Source organism: Cervus canadensis, chromosome 15 (assembly GCF_019320065.1).
Source record: "Cervus canadensis isolate Bull #8, Minnesota chromosome 15, ASM1932006v1, whole genome shotgun sequence".
Taxonomy (NCBI): domain Eukaryota; kingdom Metazoa; phylum Chordata; class Mammalia; order Artiodactyla; family Cervidae; genus Cervus; species Cervus canadensis.
The window spans coordinates 72330730-72357048 of NC_057400.1; positions in this window are offsets into that span (position 1 = coordinate 72330730).

The following is a 26319-nucleotide window of genomic DNA, read 5'->3' on the forward strand; positions in this document are numbered from 1 at the left end:
CTCCTGTTCTAAACTATGTCTTTTGCTTAGTGACTTTCATTATATCATAGAAAATCATTTCACAAAATTTTCTCTTGCAAAACCTTGAAAAGGAGACCACAATTTCATCTTCACTAAAGCCTTCAAGGAAGAAAAAATTGAGCCTTTGAAGAAAGGTTTCTGAACAAGGTACTTTTCAGTCAACAGATTGTGGCTTGAAGGCATTATGTAGCAGTTTAGGTTAAAAACCCTTAGCTAGGCAATGGGGCTATCACTGTGGCATAAATCATAAAAGGGATGTTAATTCCTGTCCAAGCCTCTGGTTTCAGATGACCCCAAGATAGGTACCTCTGTGTGTGTGTGTGTCTGTGTGTGTCTGTGTATGTGTGGGAGTGTGTGTGAGAGAGAGAGAGAGAGAGAAACAAGGAGAGGAAAGAGGGGAAAGTTAATTAATCAAAGACCAGATGTTTCAAGACTGCATATTTAGAAGGTATCTCTTGGGCTATAGATGCAAACATTGTAGATACATAAACAGTGTTTGAAGAAATTGATTTCAGAAGCAATTCCAAGTTTAGTCTTAGACATCCAGGATGCCAACATTCACCTCTAGGAAACTGCCTATGAAAGGTTAGCAATCCAGCAATCCCCCAAAAGGGCCTTGTCTCTGATGTCCATTTCATACCAGGGTTTGGAGATTAATAGACAAAGAACAACTTCTCAGAGGGAAAAACTTGGCATGGCCTGATGGGCATTCCATTCCTAAGTGATTATGATTCCTGAAAAGTGTGATCCTTGCAGGAACTGAATGGGGGTTTGGGTTTTGTTCCTTTCAGAAGGAATGAGTATGGTATCTGGTAGGAACAAGGGTACTCGTGGGTATTTGAGTGTGTTCTAGGAGGTGGACTGACACCCTCTCCATAACGGAACTCTTGACTTCCCTACCCTGGTTGCCCTTGCAGTTAGGTGTGGACACCTAACAACATTCTGCTCAACCATGTGAGCATGAGTGACCTCTCCTCATTTCTTCTCCACTCTCCTACGGCTAGAACGTGGCTAAGGCTATGAGCCATCCTGGGCATTGTGAATGAGTGCAATGTCTTATCCCTGCAGAGATTCAGGAAAGGAGACTGAGGTTCAGCACCACTGATCCATCACATTTGCCATGGACTGACTGTCCCGATAGTTATTCCATAGAAAATAAATCTCTGCCTTGTTTAAATGTCTGCCTTTGAAGTCTCTTGTTAACAGTAACATCGTTTGTAATTTAACAACATCCACAAATTAACAAAATGTTTCCTACTTTTGATTCAGTAATGAAGAAAATATTTAAATCTGAGAATGCATAAAACTGGAGTCAGTAAATGTATGCTTTTATTCAGCGTCCTCTTCCAAGAAATGAACAGTAAGTATAAAATTCTGCCCTGCCATGTAAAAGTATTCTGGCTGTCAGGAAGAAAATTGTTTATGTTACTTTATAGAATGAGGACAAAGATAAAAGAATATTTCTTCCTGATACTGAAAATGTCAGCAAAAGCCATTTATATAGTTTTAAGAGGTTTGTTCAAGTTTCAAGTGTTATATCACATCAGTAGATTGAGTAGCTTGAAAAGCCTCAAACTATCACTTATAGAGCTGAAGAACCTGTAAAGCAGAAGATAATCAGATTTTGTAAGACTAAAATGTAGTCCCAACTGCTCAGTCATTGGATTTGCCTCATCCTCAGCACTTAATGTTTCCTTTTCTCTTCTGATAAAGAAATTAAGGATGTCTTCAGAAATATGTAAAAACCACATCCAATTCCTGCAGCAAATCAAGGAAATGAGGCCTTTTGCTTAATGTAATCACACAGGGGGACTAAGAATTAATCTGCTACTCTATTTCAATCTCCCAGCCCCCTTTGTAGTGCCTGGTGAACTCTCAAAATAACGTTTTAAGAATGGCTTTTATGTAACGTTGAGCAGATAAAAGTTAGGGTTTGTGTGAGTGTGTGTGTCTGTGTTAGAAGGCACCATCTTATTTAACCTAATTACAGAAGGGGCATCTTATTATCATTTCCCTCTAGAAGTAAGCCCTATCCTACATTTTATGTTTAAATTTTCCTTATTATTTCTTCATAACTTTATTTTGAAAGTGTTTATATTTTTCATAATATATTGCTTTTCTTGGCACATCATGGTTTAAACTTTGTATACATCTAAGCATACAGCATACTATAAAACTTCTCTGACTTAAAAAAAAATATATATCGTGTCCCTGAAATATGTTTGTGCTGTTATGTCACTGCTGAATACTATTCTATTGTATGATCATTCAATTGTGACATATAGGCTAATATTCAATTTATTCCCAGTTCTTTGCTACTACAAGTGGTTAAAGTCAACAGTCCTTTATGCTTCTGGGTACATGTACTCCAGGGTTTCTCCAGGTAGTAGAACTGTTGGGTCATAGAGACTGCACATTTCTAGCACTAACAGATTATGACAAGTTGTTTTTTCAAAGTGGTTGAACAATGTATAACATCCACCAGCTATGTATGAGGGTTCTACATGCCTTTGACAAAATTTAGTAATGTCAGATTTTTCAATTTTGTTTCTAACCTGGTAGGTATTAAAAAGCATCTCACTGTGTTGTTAACTTACATTTACTGATGGGGTTGCTGCCTGTTGGACTGTTGCTTTCTACTTTGAAGGCCATGTTTTGTTCTTTCCATCTTTAGATGTTTTCACTGGTTGCTTTTACTTTTTAGTTAATTTATAGGAGTTCATCTTTCAGTCCATGGCTTACTATTTTACTTACTTTCTGAAGCATTTATATTTATGTGATAGCATTTATGTGTTTTTATCTTTAGACTTCGCACTTTTAAAATTCTTATTTAAGAAATTCTCACTCCCCTACCCAAGATGAAAATATAATCTTTCAAATGTTATTATATTGCCTTTAATACATAAGTCTTTTAACCATCTGGAATGGTACAGATGCTGTGGTATGGGTATATCATGTGATATGGAGGTCCAAGTTATTTTCTATATGGGTAATCACATGGATCACCAACATTTATTAAGAACTCCGTCTCTTCATCATGGTTCTCCCATAAAAAAGTTTTCCTGTATGATGGTGTCTGTTCTGATGGTCCAATTGTCCATTTCTGTTCTAATATCACTCCATGTAAATTATTACAATATTTAAGTTTTGATATGTTATTTGTTAGGAGTGCTTAGACTATTCTTATGATTCTGTGTTTCCATGTAAATTTTAGAGCTAATCTTGCAGGGTATATACACACATACACACATACACATCCAAAACATCTTCAATATGCTGATTTGAGTTTCCATTAAATTTGTTTACTAATTCAGGGATGATTTGCATTATCTGGAGTTGAGGGTTTTTTTGCACACAGTATGAATTTTTATTTATTTAAAATGTAGTAATAACTGCAAATAATTATATATATTTATATATATATTTCCATAACATCTTACATTTATTTTGTTAGATTTTTTCTTTAATTAAATATTCTTGCTAAAGTGAAGCTCTTTTCACTATGCAAAAACAGTTCATCCTTAAAATATGTTCATGCTTAAAATCTATTGTCTTATATAACTAAGACAATGGTTTCTAACCTGGTAGGTATTAAAAGGTATTAAAATGTAAATTAACAACACAGTGAAATGCTTTTTAATACCTACCAGGTTAGAAACATTTGTCTTAATACCTTTTAATACCTACCAGGTGAAGCAGCTTTCTTCTCTGCTTATATTTTTTGGATGGTATTATAAACAGGCTTTATATATATATATAAATATAATATATATATATATATATATTCTACCTATTTTTTTGTGATGTAGACAGATGCAATTGATCTTGCACATTGATTTTGTATCTAGCAGCATTACTAAAATAATTTCATTTATTCTAACATTTTATCCTAGAATGTTTGGGGATTTGCTATATGGACAATTAAAAGATAGATGCCTAATGACAGTTTTCTTATTTTATAATATTAAAGTCTTTGATATCTGTTTTCATTTTGCTCAACTTGCCAGGATATTTAGTATAATTAGAAAAATAAAACATAATAATAGCAAAAAATCTTTCTAATCATAAGGGTAAGCTTTTACACTTGTACATAAGATGTTTATCATACATTTTAAATAAACTTTTAGCTTTAGAATAGGTTTAGATTTACAAACAAATTGTGTTTCTAGTACAGAGAGTTAACAAATACCTCACACTCAGTTCCCCCAATTGCTAACATTTTATGTTAGTTTCACCTATATCACTCACAGTGGCTCAGGCTTTATTTTAAATCACTGTTACAATTTTGAGGAGGACTAGTCAGGTATTTTGTAGCATTATCTCCAGCTGGGTTATTTTTCTCACGACTAGACTGGTCATTCATTTATCTATTGAAAGATATCTTCATTCCCTCCAGTTTTTTTGTAATTATGGATAATACTTCTATAAACTTTTGGCTGCTGGTTTTATGTGAATATAAGTTTTAACTTACTTTGGCAATGCCTAAGAAATACAACTGCTGAATTCTATAGTAAGTTTATATTTAGTTTTGTAAGAAACTGCCATATTGTCTTCCAAAGTGGCTGTACCATTTGCATTTCCACTTGCAATGAATGAAAGTTCCTGTTGCTGCATATCCTTGCCAAAAGTTAATACCATCAATCAATATTTTTGTAGTTCAGCTATTCTAATAGATGCATGGTGGCATTGTATTATTGTTTTAATTTTCAATCCCCTAATCATAAATGAGGGCTTCCCTTATGATTCAGTTGTTAAAGAATCTGTCTGTGATGCAGGTAACTGCCTGAAATGCAGAAGACCCAAGTTCAATCCCTGGGTCAGAAAGATCCCCTGGAGGAAGAAATGACAACCCACTCCAGGACTCTTGCCTGGAAAAATTCCATGGACAGAGGAATCAGTCAGGATACAGTCCACGTGGTTGCAAGAGTCAGACAAGACTTAAGGACTAAACAGCCATCACCAATCATAAGTGATGCTGAGCAATTTTCACATACATAATAACCATGAGATGTACGTTCAGTTCTCTTGCCCATTTGCAATTAGGTTGTTAGTTTGTTGTTGTTGTTGTTGTTTTACTATAGTTTCTTACTCTAAACATCTTTAATAGATTCCTTATTGTTTTTTACTTAATGGGTTTTGAATTATGCCAAAAGGTTTTTGTTTATGAAAATCACTGAGTTGATTATATAATCAATTTTCCTTCAATCTGACATTGAAATGGATTATATCAATTTGTTAATAAAAACTAAAGTGTGTTACCAAAATAATTTTAACTCAATGTATTATATTTTCACACACTGGTGAATTGGGAAGGGATAAATTCAGAGGTTGACATAAGCTAATACGTAATACTTGGATGCAATTTCAAAAACGACAGTATGATCTCTGTTCATTTCCAAGGCAAATCATTCAACATCACAGTAATCCAAGTCTATGCCCCAACTAATAATGCTGAGAAGCTGAAGTTGAAGAGTTCTATGAAGACCTAAAGGATCTTCTAGAACTAACACCCAAAAAAGATATCCTTTTCATTATAGGGGACTGGAATGCAAAAATAGGAAGTCAAGAAACACCTGGAGTAACAGACAAATTTGGCCTTGGAGTACAGAATGAAGCAGGGCAAAAGCTAACTGAGTTCTGCCAAGAAAACACACTGGTCATGGCAAACACCCACTTCCAACAACACAAGAGAAAACTCTACACATGGACATCACCAGATGGTCAACACCGAAATCAGATTGATTATATTCTTTGCAGCCAAAGATGGAGAAGCTCTATACAGTCAGCAAAAACAAAACTGGGTGCTGACTGTGGCTCAGATCATGAACTCCTTATTGGCAAATTCAGACTTAAATTGAAGAAAGTGGAAAAAACCACTAGACCATTCAGGTATGACCTAAATCAAATCTCTTACGACTATAGAGTGGAAGTGAGACATAGATTTAAGGGACTAGATCTGATAGACAGAGTGCCTGAAGAACTATGGACGGAGGTTCGTGACATTGTACGGGAGACAGGAATCAAGACCATCCCTAAGAAAAAGAAATGCAAAACAGCAAAATGGCTGTCTGACGAGGCCTTACAAATAGTTGTGAAAAGACAGGAAGCAAAAGGCAAAGGAGGAAAGGAAAGATATATCCACATTTGAATGCAGAGTTCCAAAGAATAGCAAGGAGAGATAAGAAACCTTTCCTCAGCGATCAATGCAAAGAAATAGAGGAAAACAACAGAATGGGAAAGAATAGATATCTCTTCAAGAAAATTAGAGATACCAAGGGAACATTTCATGCAAAGATGGGCTCAATAAAGGACAGAAATGGTAGGGACCTAACAGAAGCAGAAGATATTAAGAAGAGGTGGCAAGAATACACAAAAGAAATGTACAATAAAGATCTTCACGACCCAGATAATCACAATGGTGTGATCACTCACCTAGAGCCAGACATCCTGGAATGTGAAGTCAAGTGGGTCTTAGGAAGCATCAATACAAACAAAGCTAGTGGAGGTAATGGAATTCCAGTTGAGCTATTTCAAATCCTGAAAGGGATGCTGTGAAAGTGTTGCACTCAATATGCCAGCAAATTTGGAAAAACTTAGCAGTGGCCACAGGACTGGAAAATGACAGTTTTCATTCCAATCCCAAAGAAAGGCAATGCCAAAGAATGTTCTAGCTACTGCACAATTGCACTCATCTCACATGCTAGTAAAGTGATGCTCAAAATTCTCCAAGCCAGGCTTCAGCAATACATGAACTATGAACTTCCAGATGTTCAAGCTGGATTTAGAAAAGGCAGAGGAACCAGAGATCAACTTGCCAACATCCACTGGATCATCAAAAAAGCAAAAGAGTTCCAGAAAAACATCTATTCCTGCTTTATTGACTATGCCAAAGCCTTTGACTGTGTGGATCACAACAAACTATGGAAAAATCTGATAGAGACAGGGATACCAGACCACCTTACCTGTCTCTTGAGAAACCTGTATGCAGGTCAGGAAGCAACAGTTAGAACTGGACATGGAACAACAGACTGGTTCCAAATAGGAAAAGGAGTACATCAGGGCTGTATGTTGTCACCCTGCTTATTTAACTTATATGCAGAGTACATAATGAGAAAAGCTGGGTTGGAGGAAGCACAAGCTGGAATCAAGATTGCTGGAAGAAATATCAATAACCTCAGATAGGCAGATGACACCACACTTACAGCAGAAAGTGAAGAAGAACTAAAGAGCCTCTTGATGAAAAAGTGAAAGAGGAGAGTGAAAAAGTTTGCTTAAAGTTCAACATTCAGAAAACAAAGGTCATGGCATCCAGTCCCATCACTTGATGGCAAATAGATGGGGAAACAGTGGAAACAGTGTCAGACTTTATTTTTTTGGACTCCAAAATCACTGTGGATGGTGACTCCAGCCATGAAATTAAAAGATGCTTACTCCTTGGAAGGAAAGTTATGACCAACCTAGATAGCATATTAAAAAGCAGAGACATTACTTTTTCAACAAAGTTCTGTATAGTCAAGACTATGGTTTTTCCAGTGGTCATGTATGGATGTGGGAATTGGACTATAAAGAAAGCTGAGCCCCGAAGAATTGATGCTTTTGAACTGTGGTGTTGGAGAAGACTCTTGAGAGTCCCTTGGATTACAAGGAGATCCAACCAGTCCTTCCTAAAGGACATTAGTCCTGGATGTTCATTGGAATTACTGATGTTGTAGCTGAAACTCCAATACTCTGACCACCTGATGTGAAGAGCTGACTCATTTGAAAAGACCCTGATGCTGGAAAAGATTGAGGGCAGGAGGAGAAGGGCATGACAGAGGATGACATGGTTGGATGGCATCACTGACTCAATGGTCATGAGTTTGAGCAAACTCCTGGATTTGGTTGTGGACAGGGAGGCCTGTTGTGCTGCAGTTCATGGGGTTGCAAAGAGTTAGACACGACTGAGCAACTGAACTGAACTGATCTGCTATATATAAAATAGATAACTAATAACATAGCACAGTGATGAAGAGTCCACCTGCCTGTGAAGGAGATGCAGGAGACATGGTTTCCATCCCAGGTTGGGGAGATCCCCTAGAGAAGGAATGGCAACCCCTCCAGTGTTCTTTCCTGGAAAATTCCATGGACAGAGGAGCCTGGTGGGCTATAGTCCATGAGGTCACAAAGAGCTGTAGACAACTGAGTGACTGAGAACATGTGCAGGCACACACACACATATACACACACAATAAAGACCTACAGTATGGCACAGAGTTCTTCTACTCAATACTCTACTGGACTATGTGAGAAAAGAATCTTAGAAAGTGGATATGTATGCATATGTATATGTTTAACAGACTCAGTATGTTGTACATCTGAAACTAACACAACATTGTAAATTAAACATACGCCAATAAAATTTAAAATATATAGCTTTTTTTTATTAGAAAAAAAATAGTACCTCTAATGGTTATAGACATTTTTAGATTTTTTACCCTCACTTCTTGTGTCAATTTTGGTAAGGTATTTCTGGAAATGTGTTTATTTCATCTAAGTTAAAGCTTAGATATGATTACATGAAACTGGCCAAAATATCTTTATTTTAAGACTTTTTACACGTTTGCTTATTTAGTGACATTCATCTTTATTGTGTCCCTGTTTATTTGACTTATATGAAGAGTATATCATGCAAAATACCAGGCTGCATGAAGCACAATCTAAAATCAAGTCTGCTGGGAGAAATATCAATAATCTCAGGCATGCAGATGACAGCAAACTTATGGCAGAAAGTGAAGAACTAAGCAGCTGATTGAGGAAAGTGAAAGAGATTTAAAAAGTTGGTTTTAAACTCAACATTCAGAAAACTAAGATCATGGCATCTGGTCCAATCACTTCATAGCAAATAGATGGGGAAACAGTGGAAACAGTGACAGACTTTATTTTTTTGGGCTCCAAAATCACTGCAGGTGATGACTGCAGCTATGAAATCAAAAGATATGTGCACCTTGGAAAGAAAGCTATGACAAATCTGGATAGTATATTAAAAAGCAGAGATATCACTTTGCCAACAAAGGTCCGTCTAGTCAAAGCTATGGTTTTCCCAGAAGTCATGTACAGATGTGAGAGTTAGACCATAAAGAAGGCTGAACACCAAAGAGCTGGACATGACTGAGCAACTGAAGTGAAACTGAAATCTTTGTATGTTTTTAAATCATTGATAGGGGGAGGAGCTAAGATGGCAGAGGAATAGGATGGGAGACCACTTTCTCCCCTACAAATTCATCGAAAGAACATTTGAACGCTGAGCAATCTTCACAAAACAACTTCTGATCGCTAGCAGAAGACATCTGAAAAGCAGCCCATCATCTTCGAAAGGAGGTAGGACAAAATATAAAAGATAAAAAGAGAGACAAAAGAGCTAGGGACGGAGATCCATCTGGGAAGGGAGTCCTAATAGAGGAAGTTTCCGAACACCAGGAAACCCTCTCACTGGCGGGTCTGGGGGAAGTTTTTGAACCTCAGAGGGCAACCTAACTGGGAGAAAAAATAAATAAAACCCACAGATTACATACCTAAAAGCAACTCCCAGCAGAAAAGTACCCCAGACGCCCGCATCTGCCACCAGCAAGTGGGGGCGGAACAGAGAGGAGCGGGCGGCATTGCTTAGGGTAAGGACCAGGCCCGAATGCCCTGAGGGCAATCAGAGGGAGCTAACGTGAGATAGCAACTTAAACTGTGGGATAGCAAGAGAGAGAGAGAGAGAGAAAATTAACCAGCCTGAACACACTGCCGGCCATTCACAGAACAAAGGGACTGAGCAAGTCCAGAGAAGAGCTAGCCGGCTGCGGACCGGCCCATCCCCAACTGGAGGCAGGAGGCAGGGGGGAGGTGAAAGGGGCAAACTTGGCCCCAGAGACGGCACCCCCTACCAAATGGCAAACATGCTCCCAGTTTCTAACCAAAGACTTCCTGAGATTCTGGATGGTCGACATCCACCGGGAGGGTCATGGCTAGAGGCCAACTCCCAAGAACAGACACAAGGCGCACGCACCCGACTGGTGCTCTTGGAAACTGAGGCTGGGACCACGGAGGGGATAATGTGCACCACACCGGGGGAGAGTGCACCCGTCAAGCTCCTGGCCACCTGAGCTGCTCAGGCCAGGGAAGGCACAAAATGCAGGCCCAACCGAGTCCGCGCTTTTGTGAAATACCCGAAAACTGGAACCGCACGCAATGCAGGGCCCGCTCCCTATAGAGCAGCCAGGAGCCTGAGCAGTGTAGACGGGGAAAGCACACACCCATGAGCGGGGGCAAACCCAGTGTGGCCGGAACACTGCGAGGGCTCCCCACACAGGCCAGTGACATTTGTCTGCAGCGCCCCTCCCTCCCCACAGCAGGACTGAACAAGCAAACCTAAACTAGAGACCACCTCCGCCTGCTTGTGTCAGGGCGGAAATTAGACACTGAAGAAACCTGCAAACAGAAGCCAAGTAAACAAAGGGAACCGCTTCAGAAGTGACCGGTGCAACAGATTAAAATCCCTGTAGTTAACACCGACTACACCGGAAGGGGCCTATAGATATCGAGAAGTGTAAGCTGCAACAAGGAGCTATCTGAAACTGAACCGAACCCACACTGCCCGCAACAGCTCCAGAGAAATTCCTAGATATATTTTAACTTTTTTTTTAATTAAAATTTTTTTTCTTTTCTTTTTTTTATTTTTTGTCTTTTATTTTCTTTTAAAATTCCCTATTACTCCTCCATTACTCCTTAACTTTAATTTCATTTTCATATATTTTTACTATTTTTAATTAGAAAAATTTTTTTTCTTTTTTTCTTTTTTTCTCTTATTTTCTTTTAAAGTCCTCAATTACTCCTCTATTACTCTTTAATTTTCATTTTCATTTCACTATAATCTTGTAAAAAAAAAAGAAGAGGCCTATTTTTAAACTGAACTTCATATATATTTCTAAAATCTTTTGTGTTTTTGTTTTTAATATTGTATTTTTAAGAGTCTAACCTCTACTCTAGATTTTTAATCTTTGTTTTTCAGTATTTGATATCAATTTTGGACATTTAAAAATCCAATATTCAGTACCCGTTTTTACTCAGTAGTGTGATGATTACTCTCTCCCACTTTTGACTCTCTGTTTTCTCCCTCAGATCACCTCTATTTCCTCCTTCCCCCTTCTCTTCCCAATCCAATTCTGCGAATCTCTGTGGGTGTCTGGGCTACGGAGAACACTTTGGGAACAGAGAACTACATAGATCTGTCTCTCTCCTCTTGAGACCCCCTTTTTCTCCTCCTGCTCATCTCTATCTCCCTCCTCCCTCTCCTCGTCTTCATGTAACTCTGTGAACCTCTCTGGGTGCCCCTCACACTGGAGAATCTTTTCACCATTAACCTAAAAGTTTTATTATCAGTGCTGTATAGTTGGAGAAGTCTTGAAACTACTGGAAGAATAAGACTGAAATCCAGAGGCAGGAGACTTAAGCCCAAAACATGAGAACACCAGAAAACTGACTACACGGAACATTAAATAATAAGAGACCATCCAAAAGCTTCCATACCTACACTGAAACCAACCACCACCTAAGAGCCAATAAGTTCCAGAGAAAGACATACCATGCAAATTCTCCAGCAATGCAGGAACATAGCCCTGAGCATCAACATACAGGCTGCCCAAAGTCACACCTAACACATAGACCCATCTCAAAACTCACTACTGGACACTCCATTGCACTCCAGAGAGAAGAAATCCAGTTCTATGCACCAGAACACCAACGCAAGCTTCCCTAACCAGGAAACCTTGACAAGCCAATCGTCCAACCCCACCCACTGGGTGAAATCTCCACAATAAAAAGGAACCACAGACCACCAGAATACAGAAAGCCCACTCCAGACACAACAATCTAAACAAGATGAAAAGGCAGAGAAATACCCAACAGGTAAAGTAACATGAAAAATGCCCACCAAGTCAAACAAAAGAGGAGATAGGGAATCTACCTGAAAAAGAATTTAGAATAATGATAATAAAAATGATCCAAAATCTTGAAAATAAAATGGAGTTACAGATAAATAGCCTGGAGACAAAGATTGAGCAGATGCGAGAAATGTTTAATAAGGACCTAGAAGAAATAAAAAAGAGCCAATTAAAAATGAATAATGCAATAAATGAGATCAAAAACACTCTGGAGGGAACCAACAGTAGAATAACAGAGACAGAAGATAGGATAAGTGAGGTAGAAGATAAATCATTGACAGCATTTACATGTAATGTTCTCTTTCTCTTTGATTAGACTCACCATAGGTTTAACAATTTTCCTGGCTGTTTTCAAAGAACATTCTTTAGACTTCCTGATTCTATGTGTGCTTTCTTTTTATATAAACACTTTATGGTCTAATGTTTATATTCCCTTCCTTCTACTTTCTTTGTGTCTTTTTAGGTTATTTTGCTAAGTTTTAAATTAGACATTTTATTGTAACTTTCTTTCTTTTTATACTATAACATTTAGTGTTAAAAGTGTCCAGCAATATCCTAAGAGATTTGAAACATAATGTTTTACATTCAAATTTAAAATTTTAATTATCATTTTAATTGAATTGTGATTTCTTTAAAAGTATGTTTCTTAATTTCCAAATGTATGAGGTTTTGAAAGATCTTTTACTATGCACTTCTGACACGTTAATTTTTATCTGACACCGTGCTTAGTGTGCACGGTGGTTATCTGTGACAGAATGATGTTGTGTAATAAACTTCCCCCAAAATAATTGGTTTATCATAAGGTTTTATTTAGCTTCTGGCTCTACAGGGTAGCTGGGAAGTTTTGTTGGTCTTGATTGGGTTTTGTCACATTTTTGGAGTTTAGGTAGCTGTCATTTTTTTAAGATGACCTTCACTTGGATGATAAAGCTGATACCTCTCTAGCCTGTAAATATATTTCACCTTTCAGTAAGTACTCATGGTGATAGCAGAAGACAAGGGAGAAGGTAGAAATATTACCAAAGGAAGGCACAATATCAGCTCACATTTAAGAGGTAGCGGATGGAGTTCACCTCTTTACTAAGAGGATTGATGAAAGGTACAGGGAGGGATGAAGTATTAAGCTATTAACATAATCAATCTACACACTAAGTTACAAATCTTATATTTTTAAACCTTGGTTTATGAATAAGTGATCAATTTCTATAAATGTCCTACAACTTTTAAAAAATATTCTGTAGTCTTTTTTGGGAGGTGTATGAAATTCATAAATGTCTATTATATTCAACTTGCTGAATGTCTTTTAATGCATTTTTGTAAAAATGTATATAAAAAGCATTTTTGAATGCTTTAAACAATCACTTTATTTTCTAGTTTGATTAAGGTATTGAGATATAATTGACATAACCCTGAGTACATTTCAAGTGTATAACAATGATTTGATATCTGCATATTTTGAAAAATGATTAGCACAAAAAGTTTAGATAACATGAATCACTGCACAGTTACATTTTTCTTGTGATGAGAACCTCTGAGATCTACTCTCAATAACTTTCAAATATGCAACGCAGTACTGTCAGCTGGAGTCACCATGCTGTATGTTACATCCACAGAATGTGTGAAGATGGTCAAAAGTTCAAACTTTCAGTTTTAATGTATTTATCTTATACCTGGAAGTTTGAATTCTTGATCACCTTCACACATTTCATCCATACCCCACCCACTGCTTCTGGCAACAATCATTATAGAGTATTTGCTTTTCTCTCTCTGACATCTCACTTGGCATAATGTCTCCAAGTTTCATTCATGTTGTCACAAATGACAGGATGTTCAACTTTTTAAGGCTGAATAACATTTGTGTGTGCACATGTGTGCCACATTTCTTTATGTGTTACTTTTTTGATGGACATAATTTCCATGTTTTGATTATTATAAATATATTAAAATGAACAATGGGTGGCAGATATCTTTCAAAATAATGGTTTCAATTCCTTCCAATAAACACCCAGAAGTGGGATTGCTCAATCATATGATAGTTCTATTTTTAACTTTTTGAGAAAACTCCATATTGTCTTCCACATGTGACTGAATCAATTTACATTCCCACTAATGGTATACAAGGGTTCTCTTTTCTCCAGATCCTTGCCATCACTTGTCTTTTCAATGACAGCCATTCTAATAGGCATGAGGTGATATCTCATGTAGTATAAATCTGAGCTGCAAAGTGGCATAAGGGTCTCACTGTAGTTATGGGTTCTTTTTTTAAAAAATCACTTAGCACAAATATCCTAGGCAGAGAATTCTCCTAGACTTTGGTGTGTTTGGAGGAGGTTTTATTTAGTTCACACTTAACATCAAGTTTTGTAGCCCCTTGGTTGGGGTCCCAGAAATATAAGAATCTCTTATTAGATATCCCTACCTGGGATTTCCCTGAGATTTGTGTCTAAATCCTGAACCCTGTATGACAACAAAAATTAATCCTCAATTTACTAAAGATTTTTCAAATCTCTCAGAGTAAAAGCCTGATTCATTGCACATTGCATCTCTCTAATTTGTCTTTTTCTTTTAAGTTTCTCTTGTAATGAGACCATATTCTTTCTTTTTTCCTGCTAATTCATCAAAACCTCTAAAATGTGACCTTTAAAAAAGCTTAACCTAGAATTCTATTGTTTTAATGGATCACTTATGGTGTGAGTGAAAGTCACTCAGTCGTGTCCAACTCTTTGCGACCCCATGGACTATACAGTCCATGGAATTCTCCAAGTCAGGATACTAGAGTGGGTAGCCTTTCCCTTCTCCAGGGATCTTCCCAACCCAGGGATCGAGCCCAGGTCTCCCACATTGCAGGCAGATTCTTTACCAACTGTGCCATAGAGGAAGCCCAACAATACTGGAGTGAGTAGCCTATCCCTTCTTGACACAGGAATTGAACCGGGGTGTCCTGCATTGCAGGCTGATTCTTTACCAATTGAGTTATCAGGGAAGCCATTATAGTATGAAATTCATAATAATTATAGAGAAATATATCTGAAGTAAAATTCTAAGGAGTTATATTTCCATAATTTCAGTCCCATATTCCAAATAAATATCCAGAACTAACAGGAAAGATTTCTAAGCTCTAGTTGCAGTTTAAAGAAAAGAAAGAAAAAAAAAAAAAGAAAAACTGTAATTCTGCTCTTGTTGTTGTTGCTTAGTTATTAAATCATGTGTGACTCCTTGCAACCCCATGGGCTGTAGCATGCCAGACTCTTCTCTACATGGGATTTCCCAGGCAAGAATATTGGAGTGTGTTGCCATTAAAATTATAAGATTTTCTAATTCTGTGGAAATTAAGTGTGAGGAAAGATACATTCAGCCCTTGAATCCCATAGTCCTGGACTGGAAGACGTCTGTGATATCCTTGCTGAAGTTTGGGGAAGCATATAAGAAATAGCATCTCTGAGGAAGCACAGGACCAAACCATGGAGAATCACTCACAATGTTCATTTTGAGGCAATGAAGGACTAAGAAGATTCAGGTAAGATGGGAATGAAGAGGCAGATTGTGTGGAAGCTTTGCAGCTGGGAGTGTGGTGCCTGGTCAGGAGAATTTCCTGTGACAATAAGTAAACACAGAGTTAGTAAGAAATACAGGACTCAGACAATGGATTCCTGATATGAACACTACCACTTCTAATAGCACACATTATGAAGAATATCACATTAAGAAGAATGGTGGAAAACTGCAAGAGTTTTCTATTTCACACTATGTGATCCTTAAAAACCTTTAATTCTGCAAAATCACACCTATAACAGGGAAATATGTTGGGTGAGACCTCTGAAAATGTGTATTTTAAACCAGATCTTACAAAATAATAACAACAATCCAGTTAAAATACTAACCTCATTTTAAAGACATATTAGCTTTCTAATGGAACCAGAGATCACATTGCTAACATTCAATGAATCATAGAGAAAGCAAGGGAATTCCAGAAAAAAAACATCAACTTCTGCTTCATTGACTACACTAAAGCCTTTGACTGTGTGGATCACAATAAACTGTGGAAAATTCTCAAGGAGATGGGAATGCCAGACCACTTTACCTGTCTCTTGAGAAATCTAGACACGGGCAAGGGCTTCCCCTGTGGCTCAACTGGTAAAGAATCTGCCCACAATGCAAGAGACCTGGGTTCACTTCTTGGGTTGGGAAGATCCCCTGGAGAAGGGATCCCACTCTAGTATTCTGGCCTGGAGAATTCCATGGACTGTATAGTCCACAGGGTCACAAAGAGTCAAACAGGACTGATTGACTTTCACTTTCACTGAGAAATCTATATGTAGGTCAAGAAGCAACAGTTAAAATTGAACATGGAACAACAGACTGGTTCACAATTGGGAAATGTGCACCTCAATGCTGTAAATTGACACCCTGCTTATTCAACTTATATGCAGAGTACATCTGCAAAATGTAGGGTTGGATGAATCACAAGCTGCATTCAAGATTGCTGGGAGACATATCAACCTAATATATGCAAATGACACCACCCTTATGGCAGAAAGCAAAGAGGAACTAAAGAGCCTCTTAATGAGGGTGAAAGAAGAGAGGAAAATAGCTGGCTTGAAACTCAACATTCAAAAAAACTAAGATCATGGCATCTACTCCCATCACTCAAATTCAAAGAGAAGGAAGGGGAGAACGTGGTGCCAGTAACAGATTTTATTTTCCTGGACTCCAAAATCACTGGGGACAGTAACTGCAGCCATGAAATTAAAAGATACTTACTCCTTGGAAGGAAACTTATGACAAACAATGTTTTAAAAAGCAGAAACCTCACTTTGTCAACAAAGTTCTGTATAGTCAAAGCTATGGTTTTTCCAGTACTCATATATGGATGTGAGAGGTGGACCATAAAGAAAGTTAAGCAGTGAAGAATCCATGCTTTTGAACTGTGGTGCTGGAGAAGACTCTTTGGAGTCCCTTGTATTGAAAGGAGATCAAATCAGTCATTCTTAAAGGAAATCAATCCTGAATATTCATTGGAAGAACTGATGCTGAAGCTCCAATACTTTGGCCACCTGATGTGAACAGCTGACTCATTGGAAAAGATCCTGATGCCAGGAAAGATTGAACGCAGAAGGAGGAAGAGAAAGGGGTAACAGAAGATGAGATGATTGGCTGGCATCACTGACTCAATAGATACAAGTTTGAGAAAACTCCAGGAGACAGTAAAGGGCAAGGAAGCCTGGTGTGCTGCAATCCTTGGAGTCGCAAAGAGCTGAACATGACTTAGTGACTGAACAACAAAGACAGTAAAATTTTTTAATGAATAAGAGAGCTACAGTTGATAAAATTTCACTGTAATAGAACACGTGAGAGTAATTTGATGGAAGCAGGTGTAAGATACAGCTGAAGCTGTGGAGTTAATAGAGATACAGTAATGATATGCCCTCATTATCAGAAGATTCAGGTGCAAAGCAGGAGCTGGTTTTGTACAACATGCAACCATCCAGAGATGGCTGGCTTTGACTCGTTGATACATGCTGGTTTCTTAGGGTACCATGAGACCATTTAATGCAAAGCAATGGCCAAACTCAACTAGAAGGATGACTTCAGGGAATAGCTACTCCATGGAGCATGTATCCCCCGTGGCTTGCTGTGTCCAAGTTTGTTTTTTTGTTTTTTTTTTTAGCATCAGTAATGCTCATCATTTTTTTTTAGCATCCGTAATGCTCATTCTGCTATGACTTGGTGATGCAAAACAATACTAAAGCACCTTGAGTTTATACTGACAGTTGCTTATGTACTAATTATGTATGAGCTAATTTTCTTTACAAAAAGACATCTGTAACAAAATAGATAGTACATAATTAAAAACCTGAGCCCTATGATTTTTAAGCATGTATTTTTAAGGTTATGCTTTGAAATAAAATAGAATGAGTTAGTAGATATAAATACCCAGTATGTATCTGCATTGCTATCTTATAAACTTAACATGTATTAACATTTATTTTATTTTTCCCCTTTACCAAATCTGAGCTTCTTGAGTGTGGGGTCATGTGACACTTTTATTGGTATTCCAACACCTCTCATAGAGCCAGGCAGAAGTGTTTAGTAAAGTGTTTGCAGAATGAACACATGTATAATCACACATGTGATTCACTGAATGGGCAGCCTTGGTCCCCCACCAGACATAAATCTATCTTCATGATAGTGGTGGAGGGTGTCCAGGTGCTTCCTAATAGGGTGCAATTTCCTGGGTGCCCTTATTTATAGAACAGCTATTGTATACCATGTGATAATGTAGACATACTACCTAAAATTCCCTCCACAGACCTCGATCTTCAAGTTTTAGAGGAAGACAGTGAGTCTTAAAAAAAGGCAAAGTAGCTTGTCCTCTGCCCTATGGTGGTGAGATGTGAGCTGAGAACCTCTTTCTAGTCTGCCTGGCAGCACGGCTTCCGTCTTAATTGCCCATCTGGAAACATTCTTAAGATGTTTTTTATTTCTCTGTTAATGATTTTAAAAAATCAGTTAATAAGAGTTTCAGTTCAGTTCAGTTCAGTTCAGTTCAGTCGCTCAGTCGTGTCCAACTCTTTGTGACCCCATGAACCGCAGCACACCAGGCGTCCCTGTCCATCACCAACTCCCGGAGTCCACCAAAACCCATGTCCATCAAGTCGATGATGCCATCCAAACATCTCATCCTCTGTCATCCCTTTCTCCTTCTGCCCTCAATCTTTCCCAGAATCAGGGTCTTTTCCAATAATAAGAGGTCACATAAATACTTTAAAGAATGAGACAAGACCATGTAGTGAAAAGAAAACAGAATATAAACACAAAAGTAGGTTTGAATCCCAGGAACTTTTCCAAACTGTGTTTTTCATGTGTTTATACACACACAGTTTCCTTTCACACTTATTTATGGGATGAAGGGAAACCCATGGAAATGAAACAATAATAGTCTCCTCAGAAGAGGAAGTTGAAAAAATTTACATATGCATGTAAATTTATATGTGTACATATATATGCATATGTTATGCATGAATGAATATATGTATACAAATACATATGTATATTATTAATATGTGTCATACATGTATGTATATTATACATATTACTTATGTATATACTGTATGTATATATCTACATAATGTATGTAAATTTACCCTATCTGCTCTTCTGAGGGATCTTCCCTGGTGGCTCAGTAGATAAGAAATCTGCCTGTAATGCAAGAGACCATCTACAATGCAGGGTACCCAGGTTTGATCCCTGGTTCTGGAAGATCCCCTGAAGAAGGCAATGGCAACCCACTCTGGTGTCCTTGCCTGGGAAATCTCATGGACAGAGGAGCCTGTTGGGCTACAATCCACAATGGCTGCAAGAGTTGAACATGCCTTAATGACTAAACCACCATCATCACTCCTCTGAGGGGGATATCATTGTTTCTTTTCCATGGGCTCCTCTTGGTCACCCCATAAAGTCATTGGGTCAGGATTCAACCCCAAGCCTCCCTATCCTTGAGCATGCTCTTTAAACTCTACTACAGGGTCTTTCTGGAGGCATCTACTGTGCCAACATTCCTATGAGCATCTTGTTGATGGGTGGCTATATCCTGGCACACATCTGATTCCTTGTTTCTCCTTTAGCATGTGTCACTACTAACTTCAGTTGTGCTAGTCAACAGAGAAATGGAAGAAAACTGGGTCTGTAGACTTTCATTCTGCTCTCTTCTCATAATTTCCCAACTGGCTGAATGACAGAGATAACTCAAGTGTTTTCTGGTTTATTTGTTCATTCAAGTAAGAGTCTAAATGGTAAGACATCAGTCATGATATGTTTGCTTAAAGCACAATTCAAAAGCAGGACTTCCCTCGTGGTCCAGTGACTAAGAATCTATGCTCCCAATGCAGGTGCCCCGAGTCTGATCCCCGGTCAGGGAACTAGAGCCCACATGCCACAACTAAAAAGATTCTGCATGCCACAAAAAAAAAAAAAAAAAAAAAGATTGAAGATCCAATGTGCCACAATTAAGATTTGACACAGTCAAATAAATATTTTTAAAAAGCATAGTTCAAAAGCAGTATCATGATAGAATTACCAAATCATAAAGCTAAGCCCAACAGCATGCAGAGAGAAATGAAGAGTGAGGCAACACTGACAGGTTCCCTGCAACGAGAGTGTGATACTGTTCACATGAAAAAGTAAGGCTCGTCTGTCTGTTACCAGCAGTGCTAATTAGAACTGATGGTGCTGAGTCATACGCAGTGACTCTGCAGGGCTTTAGTGCCAGCCCAGAAAATCTACCGTGCTATATGATGGAAGGAAAATCAATAATAGCCATGATAGGGTTTGATTTCAAGTAAAGCACCAACATTGTAAACAGGTACCAAATTCATTGTATTCTTATAGAACAGGCTGAGTTTGCAGCGCTTCCTAACTGGTCCTGTTATCCCCTGACCTGGGGGTAAAGTGTGAACCAGAGATGATACCAAATCTGTCAGAAGATTTATTACTGATTTCTGAGACCCAACAGTTAACTAGCCATGCAGGTGTGTCACATATATACAACTTAAGGACTGTGCTCACACTCAGAAGAAGAAGGCTCCAGTCTTCCCAACCTTGTCTCACACTTCAGGATACGATTGTCTTTATTTTCTTTCAGACCCTCTAGTGGGCCATGTTCTCATTTACCTCCATGCCATTGCATATACTCCTCCCTATGCCAAAAATTTTCTCCCTGTATGCTTTTCTTTACAGCCTCCATAGCATAAAACTTCTGGAAGTTCTCACTACCTCTGGAGTTTATTTCTGGCCTTCAGAATTGGATTTCAGGCATTCCTCCTCTGGTATCTCATTTTTCTTTTAATTCATTACTATCTGTACTCATTCCTGCGGGCTACCATAGCAAGTTACCGCAAACTTGGTGACCTCCTAGAAATTTATTATGCATTTTATTCAGTTTTGGAGCCTGGAAGTCCAAAATTGAGCTGTGGATGAGATCACTGTGTTCCTGAAGACTCTGGGAGAGGACAGGATTCTCCCTCTCCCTTCCAGCTTCTGGCAGTCAATGTCAATTCTTAGCTTTCCTTGCTTTGTGGACACTTCACTCTGACATCTGCCCGCCTGATCACAGGGAGTTCTCCCCTGTGTGTCTCCATATTGTCCTCCTCTGTGTATCTGTGTCCACATCTCCCTTTCCTTAATAAGAACATCAGTCTCTGGATTAGGGTCACTCTAATCATTTAAGAATACATCTCAACTCAATTACACTTTCAAGACTATTTCCAAACAGAGTTAGTATTTTTGAGGTTCTGGATAGACACAAGTATTAGGTGGCAGTATTTGATCTAGTGATGTATCAGTTATATTATATTTTCTTATTCACTTGCCCTGCTCTACCAGATCATACTGTTTGTTAGGGCAGAATTGGGGTTTATTACATTGACTAATGTAACCAATGTGCTTACAATTCTTGGTACATCCTACATGTTCAGTCAATGGTGACTGAATGAATAAATAAATGTGTATCAATCTTAAGGCAATATCTCTGAATAGAAAGTCATACACTGGACCTCAAGAGTTATAATTCAGTGATTCTGGTGAGGTGATCTAAATGCAAATCCCAAATCTAGGAGGTCAGACCAGAAACAGCACATGGAGGTGCAGCAGAGACCAGAGAGCAGGTGAAAACTGGATCAAAGTGGGAATACTTGAGTACGCAATAAAGGTTTAGCAGGTATAGTTTGCTCAAAGCCTGCACATTCAAAATAAGGCCTTGGCCCTTGACTGGCCAAGGTTCAGGATTGGCCCTTGACCATCTCCTGGGAGATAATCTCTGAGCCCTTGGAATGTGTGACCTGAAGAGACTGCTTTGTATGTTTCAAGCCTCAGGCTGTGCTGTATCAGTTTTGTCTCTCCTGGACTGGAGACTGAGTAGCCAATGTCAGTCTTGTAAGCACTGCATGCTTATGTGAAAGAAAAGTGTTAGTGACTCAGTTGATTCCGACTCTTTGCAACCTCATGGACTATAATCGCCAGGTTCCTTTGTCAATGGAATTCTCCAGGCAAGAATACTGGATTGGGTAGCCATTCCCTTCTCGAGGAATCGTCCTGACCTAGGAATTGAACCCGAGTATCCTGCATTGCCACAGGTTCTTTACTGTCTGAGCCACCAGGTGAACAACCCCCAAATAAAAAGTCCAATGCCATGCCGCAGTAAGCCTCCCTGTTGAGAACATGTCACGTGTGTGGTCATGTATCATTGCTGGAGAATTAACTGTGTCAATATGCAACTCCACTGAGAGTCTAGAAGTCTCTCCTGGGCATTGCCTCATACATCCTTCCCTTTGTGAATTTTGATTTATGTCTTTTACCTGTAAAAAAAATAATAATGACTATAGTGGCTTCCTCAGTCCTATAAGTTCTAGCAAATTACTAGGCCTAGGAGAGATCATTATAAGAAACGTGACACTTGGCACACAGTATGTGCCCAATAAAATATTAGCTGAATGAGTGAATATCTGTGGTGCATTCGTAGGTCACCTTTCCTGATACTGGGGGATGAGCTGAGATTTCTCTCAGGCTGATATTAAAGTCTGGTCTCAGGCAGGCCCCACTCCTGCCTTCCTCCAGGCTACAAGAGTACCTTCACATATTCCCTTCTCTCTGGGTTCCTCTCTGCAAAAAAAAAAAAAAAAAAGTTTCTCACACCTTCAAGCTTCCTGAGAACAGGGGCAATGGCATCTCCTGCTGGATCTACCTAGTGCTGCATCGAGCACAGAGTCAGTGCTGGGGGGAGCTGGTCTGTTTGCCTGCAGTTATCTGTTTGCCTTTTCCCCGATCTATCTGTATGGGGCCTGGGAATCTCTGTGGGAGCCCTGGAGCAGAGAGACAGAGGAAGGAAGATACCGTCCACCTTATGTGAGTGCAAATTGGCAGAAGTAGCTTCGGTTCTCAAAGTGGCCCATGGTTGCTGGGCTTCAGCCACACAATTCTTGTCCTTTTTTCCTTGAGGCTAGAGGCAGAGGCAGTGTCCTGCTTAATAAATCTGGGTTGCCCTGTCTCCCGGGTTGCTGAAGAAATTTAGCAATTCAGAGTTATTTCTCTTTTACTGTGGGGTCCCAGCTGATACACAGTCCATCTCGAGGCCTGTAGGACACTCTGGCTGTCCTGATGGGTGGATTATAGATAGCAAAAAAAAAAAAAAGGCAGAATTCAGTTCACTTCAGTCCAGTTCAGTTCAGTCTCTCAGTCATGTCAGACTCTTTGTGACCCCGTGGACTGCAGCATGCCAGGCTTCCCTGTCCGTCACCAACTCCCAAAGCTTGCTCAAACTCATGTCCTTTGAGTTGGCAATGCCATCCAACCATCTCATCCTCTGTCGTCCCCTTCTCCTCCTGCCTTCAATCTTTTTCAGCATCAGGGTCTTTTCCAAGGAGTCAGTTCTTTGCATCAGGTAGCCAAAGTACTGGAGCTCAAGATTCAGCATCAGTCCTTCCAATGAATATTCAGGACTGATTTCCTTTAACATTATTGGTTTTATCTCCTTGCCGCCCAAGGGAAGCTCAAGAGTCTTCTCCAATACCACAGTTCAAAAGCATCAATTCTTTGGTGGTCAGTTTTCTTTATGGTCCAACTCTCACTTCCATACGTGACTACTGGAGAAACCATAGCTTTGACTAGATGGATCTTTGTCAGCAAAATAATGTCTCTGTTTTTTAATACGCTGCCTAGTTTGATCATAGCTTGGGCTTCCCTTGTGGTTCAGCTGGTAAAGAATCCGCCTGCAATGCAGGGGGCCTGGGTTCAATCCCTGTGTTGGGAAGATCCCCTGGAGAAGGGAAAGGCTACCCACTCCAGTATTCTGGCCTAGACAATTCCACGGACAGTCCATGTGTTCGCAAAGAGTCCAGCTTGTGATTCATGCAGTCTAGCATTTTGCACGATGTACTCTGCAATAAGTTATACAAGCAGGGTGACAATATACAACTGTGACGTACTCCTTTCCCAGTTTGGAACCAGTTCATTGTTCCATGTCTGGTTCCAACTGTTGCTTTTTGATCTGAATACAGATTTCTCAGGAGGCAGGTCAGGTGATCTGGTATTTCCATCTCTTGAAGAATTTTCCACAGTTTGCTGTGATCCACATAGTCAAAGGCTTTGGCATAGTCAATAAAGCAGAAGTAGATGTTTTTCTGGAAGTCTCTTGCTTTTTCTATGTTGAGCAGATGTCAGCAATTTGATCTCTGGTTCCTCTTCCTGTTCTAAATCCAACTTGAACATCTGGAAGTTCTTGGTTCATGTACTGTTGAAACCTAGCTTGGAAAATTTTGAGCATTACTTTGCTTGCGTATGAGATGAGTGCAACTCTGTGGTAGTTTGAACACTCTTTGGCATTGCCTTTCTTTAGGATTGCAATGAAAACTGACCTTTTCTAGTCCTGTGGCCACTGCTGAGTTTTCCAAATTTGCTGGCATATTGAGTGTAGAACTTTAAAAGCATCATCTTTTAGGATTTGAAATAGCTCAGCTGCAATACCATCACCTCCACTAGCCATGTTCATAGCGATGCTTCCTAAAGCTCACTTGACCTCTTAGGGTTAGCATATCCTAAGTACATCACCCAGGACAGGGAACATGGGCAGTCATGGGTAGATTTTATTTTGTCAACAGTAGGGAGTTGGCCAGGGACAAATTCTCACCACTTCCTACCCCTTTAAATGACTATCACTGTAAATTCCAGATATAAAAACAGGCATGTGGGTGAAAGGGCATGAGAAGAACCTGAGTCCTTGGTCTCCTGTGGTGGCTGTGACTGTGCCATCTGAGCTAGGCTGGACCCACAGCCACCATATTCCACTCGCTGTAGGAATCCCAGTCAGCGTTCCCCTCAAGGGACATTTTGCAGTCATATTCTTAAGCTCTGAAGATGGGGATAAAGATGCAGCTCCTGCCTGCTGGCATGGTCTGCTGATGCCAGCTGGCAGCCAGGAAGCAGCACTCAGATCCGCATGGTATCTCCGGTCTCCATGGAGTCTCTTCCTTCAGCTTCTGAAGGCTTAGGCCAGGTGCAGGGCCAGCTACGTGGCAAAGGCAGCCATGTTCCCCTATAGGTGCCTACAGTGTCGTAGGAGGTGAGAGGCAGAACCGCATTCCAGTGTGACCTTCCTGGTCTGCTTCCCTCGATCTTTGGCCTTGTCTACAGGCAGTTTCTTGTTTTTCACCACTGCCCTATTGGGCAGCCTCAGGCCAATAATGCATGTAGTAGTCTGCCCAGACTATGCTACCATCCCCACACAGTGTAAGCCATAGTTCTTATAGTAAATCCCTAATTTACACCATGGGTAGTATTTCTGCCACTCAGATGGAAGCCTGTTTGATGCAGAATGAAAAACTGTTTAATTGGGATGGAGTACAGGTTGTATGCATGGACAAATGGATAAACTACAGGGAGAGGAGTCATCAGATGCAGGCCAGGACAGCTCCTAGGGATGCATGTGGTCAGGACTGTGGCAATGTCCACTTCACATTTCTCTTTGTGCCCTGATCCAGCACACGTGTACACTTCTCTGGAGAGCTCCCCAGAGCTCCTGTCAGGAGAGCTTACTCCTCACAAGTGACCTATGGCTTAAAGGGAGCTCAAAAAGTGGAATCACAGATGAAGAAGGGCTATCGTGGACTCTGAGCTTGGCCCATATGTTTTACTTAAGCTCAGAAATGACTCAGAGCCCAGAGGGGACCTATAATGGATGAGCTATGTCAACCAGCCTGCTTTCTCTCTGCAAATGGGCTCTGCTTGGAAGGCTGATTTATTTGTGTTTTATGGCTTATTTTGTGGTGAACAAAAATCAATAAAGGCATTCATTTTCACATTTTAAATGTGCCAGGCAAAATCAGACCATTGTCACATGTGTGCTTTACACACTCCATTTTCAAAGGTGAATGGCTGTGAATGAAATTAAATGTTGACTTGGAAGTTACCTGCAGGCTTTTCTCTTACTCAAGTTCTACTAGTTCATAGCAGCAGCCTGGAGGGTGACCTCGCACTTGATACCTGGAGCTTCAGCCTGTCTGCCTAGGTCACTGATGTGTGTTGTGGCCTTCGGCACTGAGCCTGCTCTTCTCCACTGTCACCTGGATGCAGAGAGCAGGACAGAGGGCCTATTCCTGGGCTCTGTACCTAGGAGTAGAGCTGGGACTCTAGTAACCTGAGGACCAGGAGACGAGCAGTGTATTTAAGGCTGGGCAGGACATGATGTGATGCCCACAGAGATAACCCATTGTGTCAAGGCCAGGAGTACTGTTACCTCACTTCTGCCCTAGCCCACCTGAGAAATGACAAGATCCAATGACAGCAA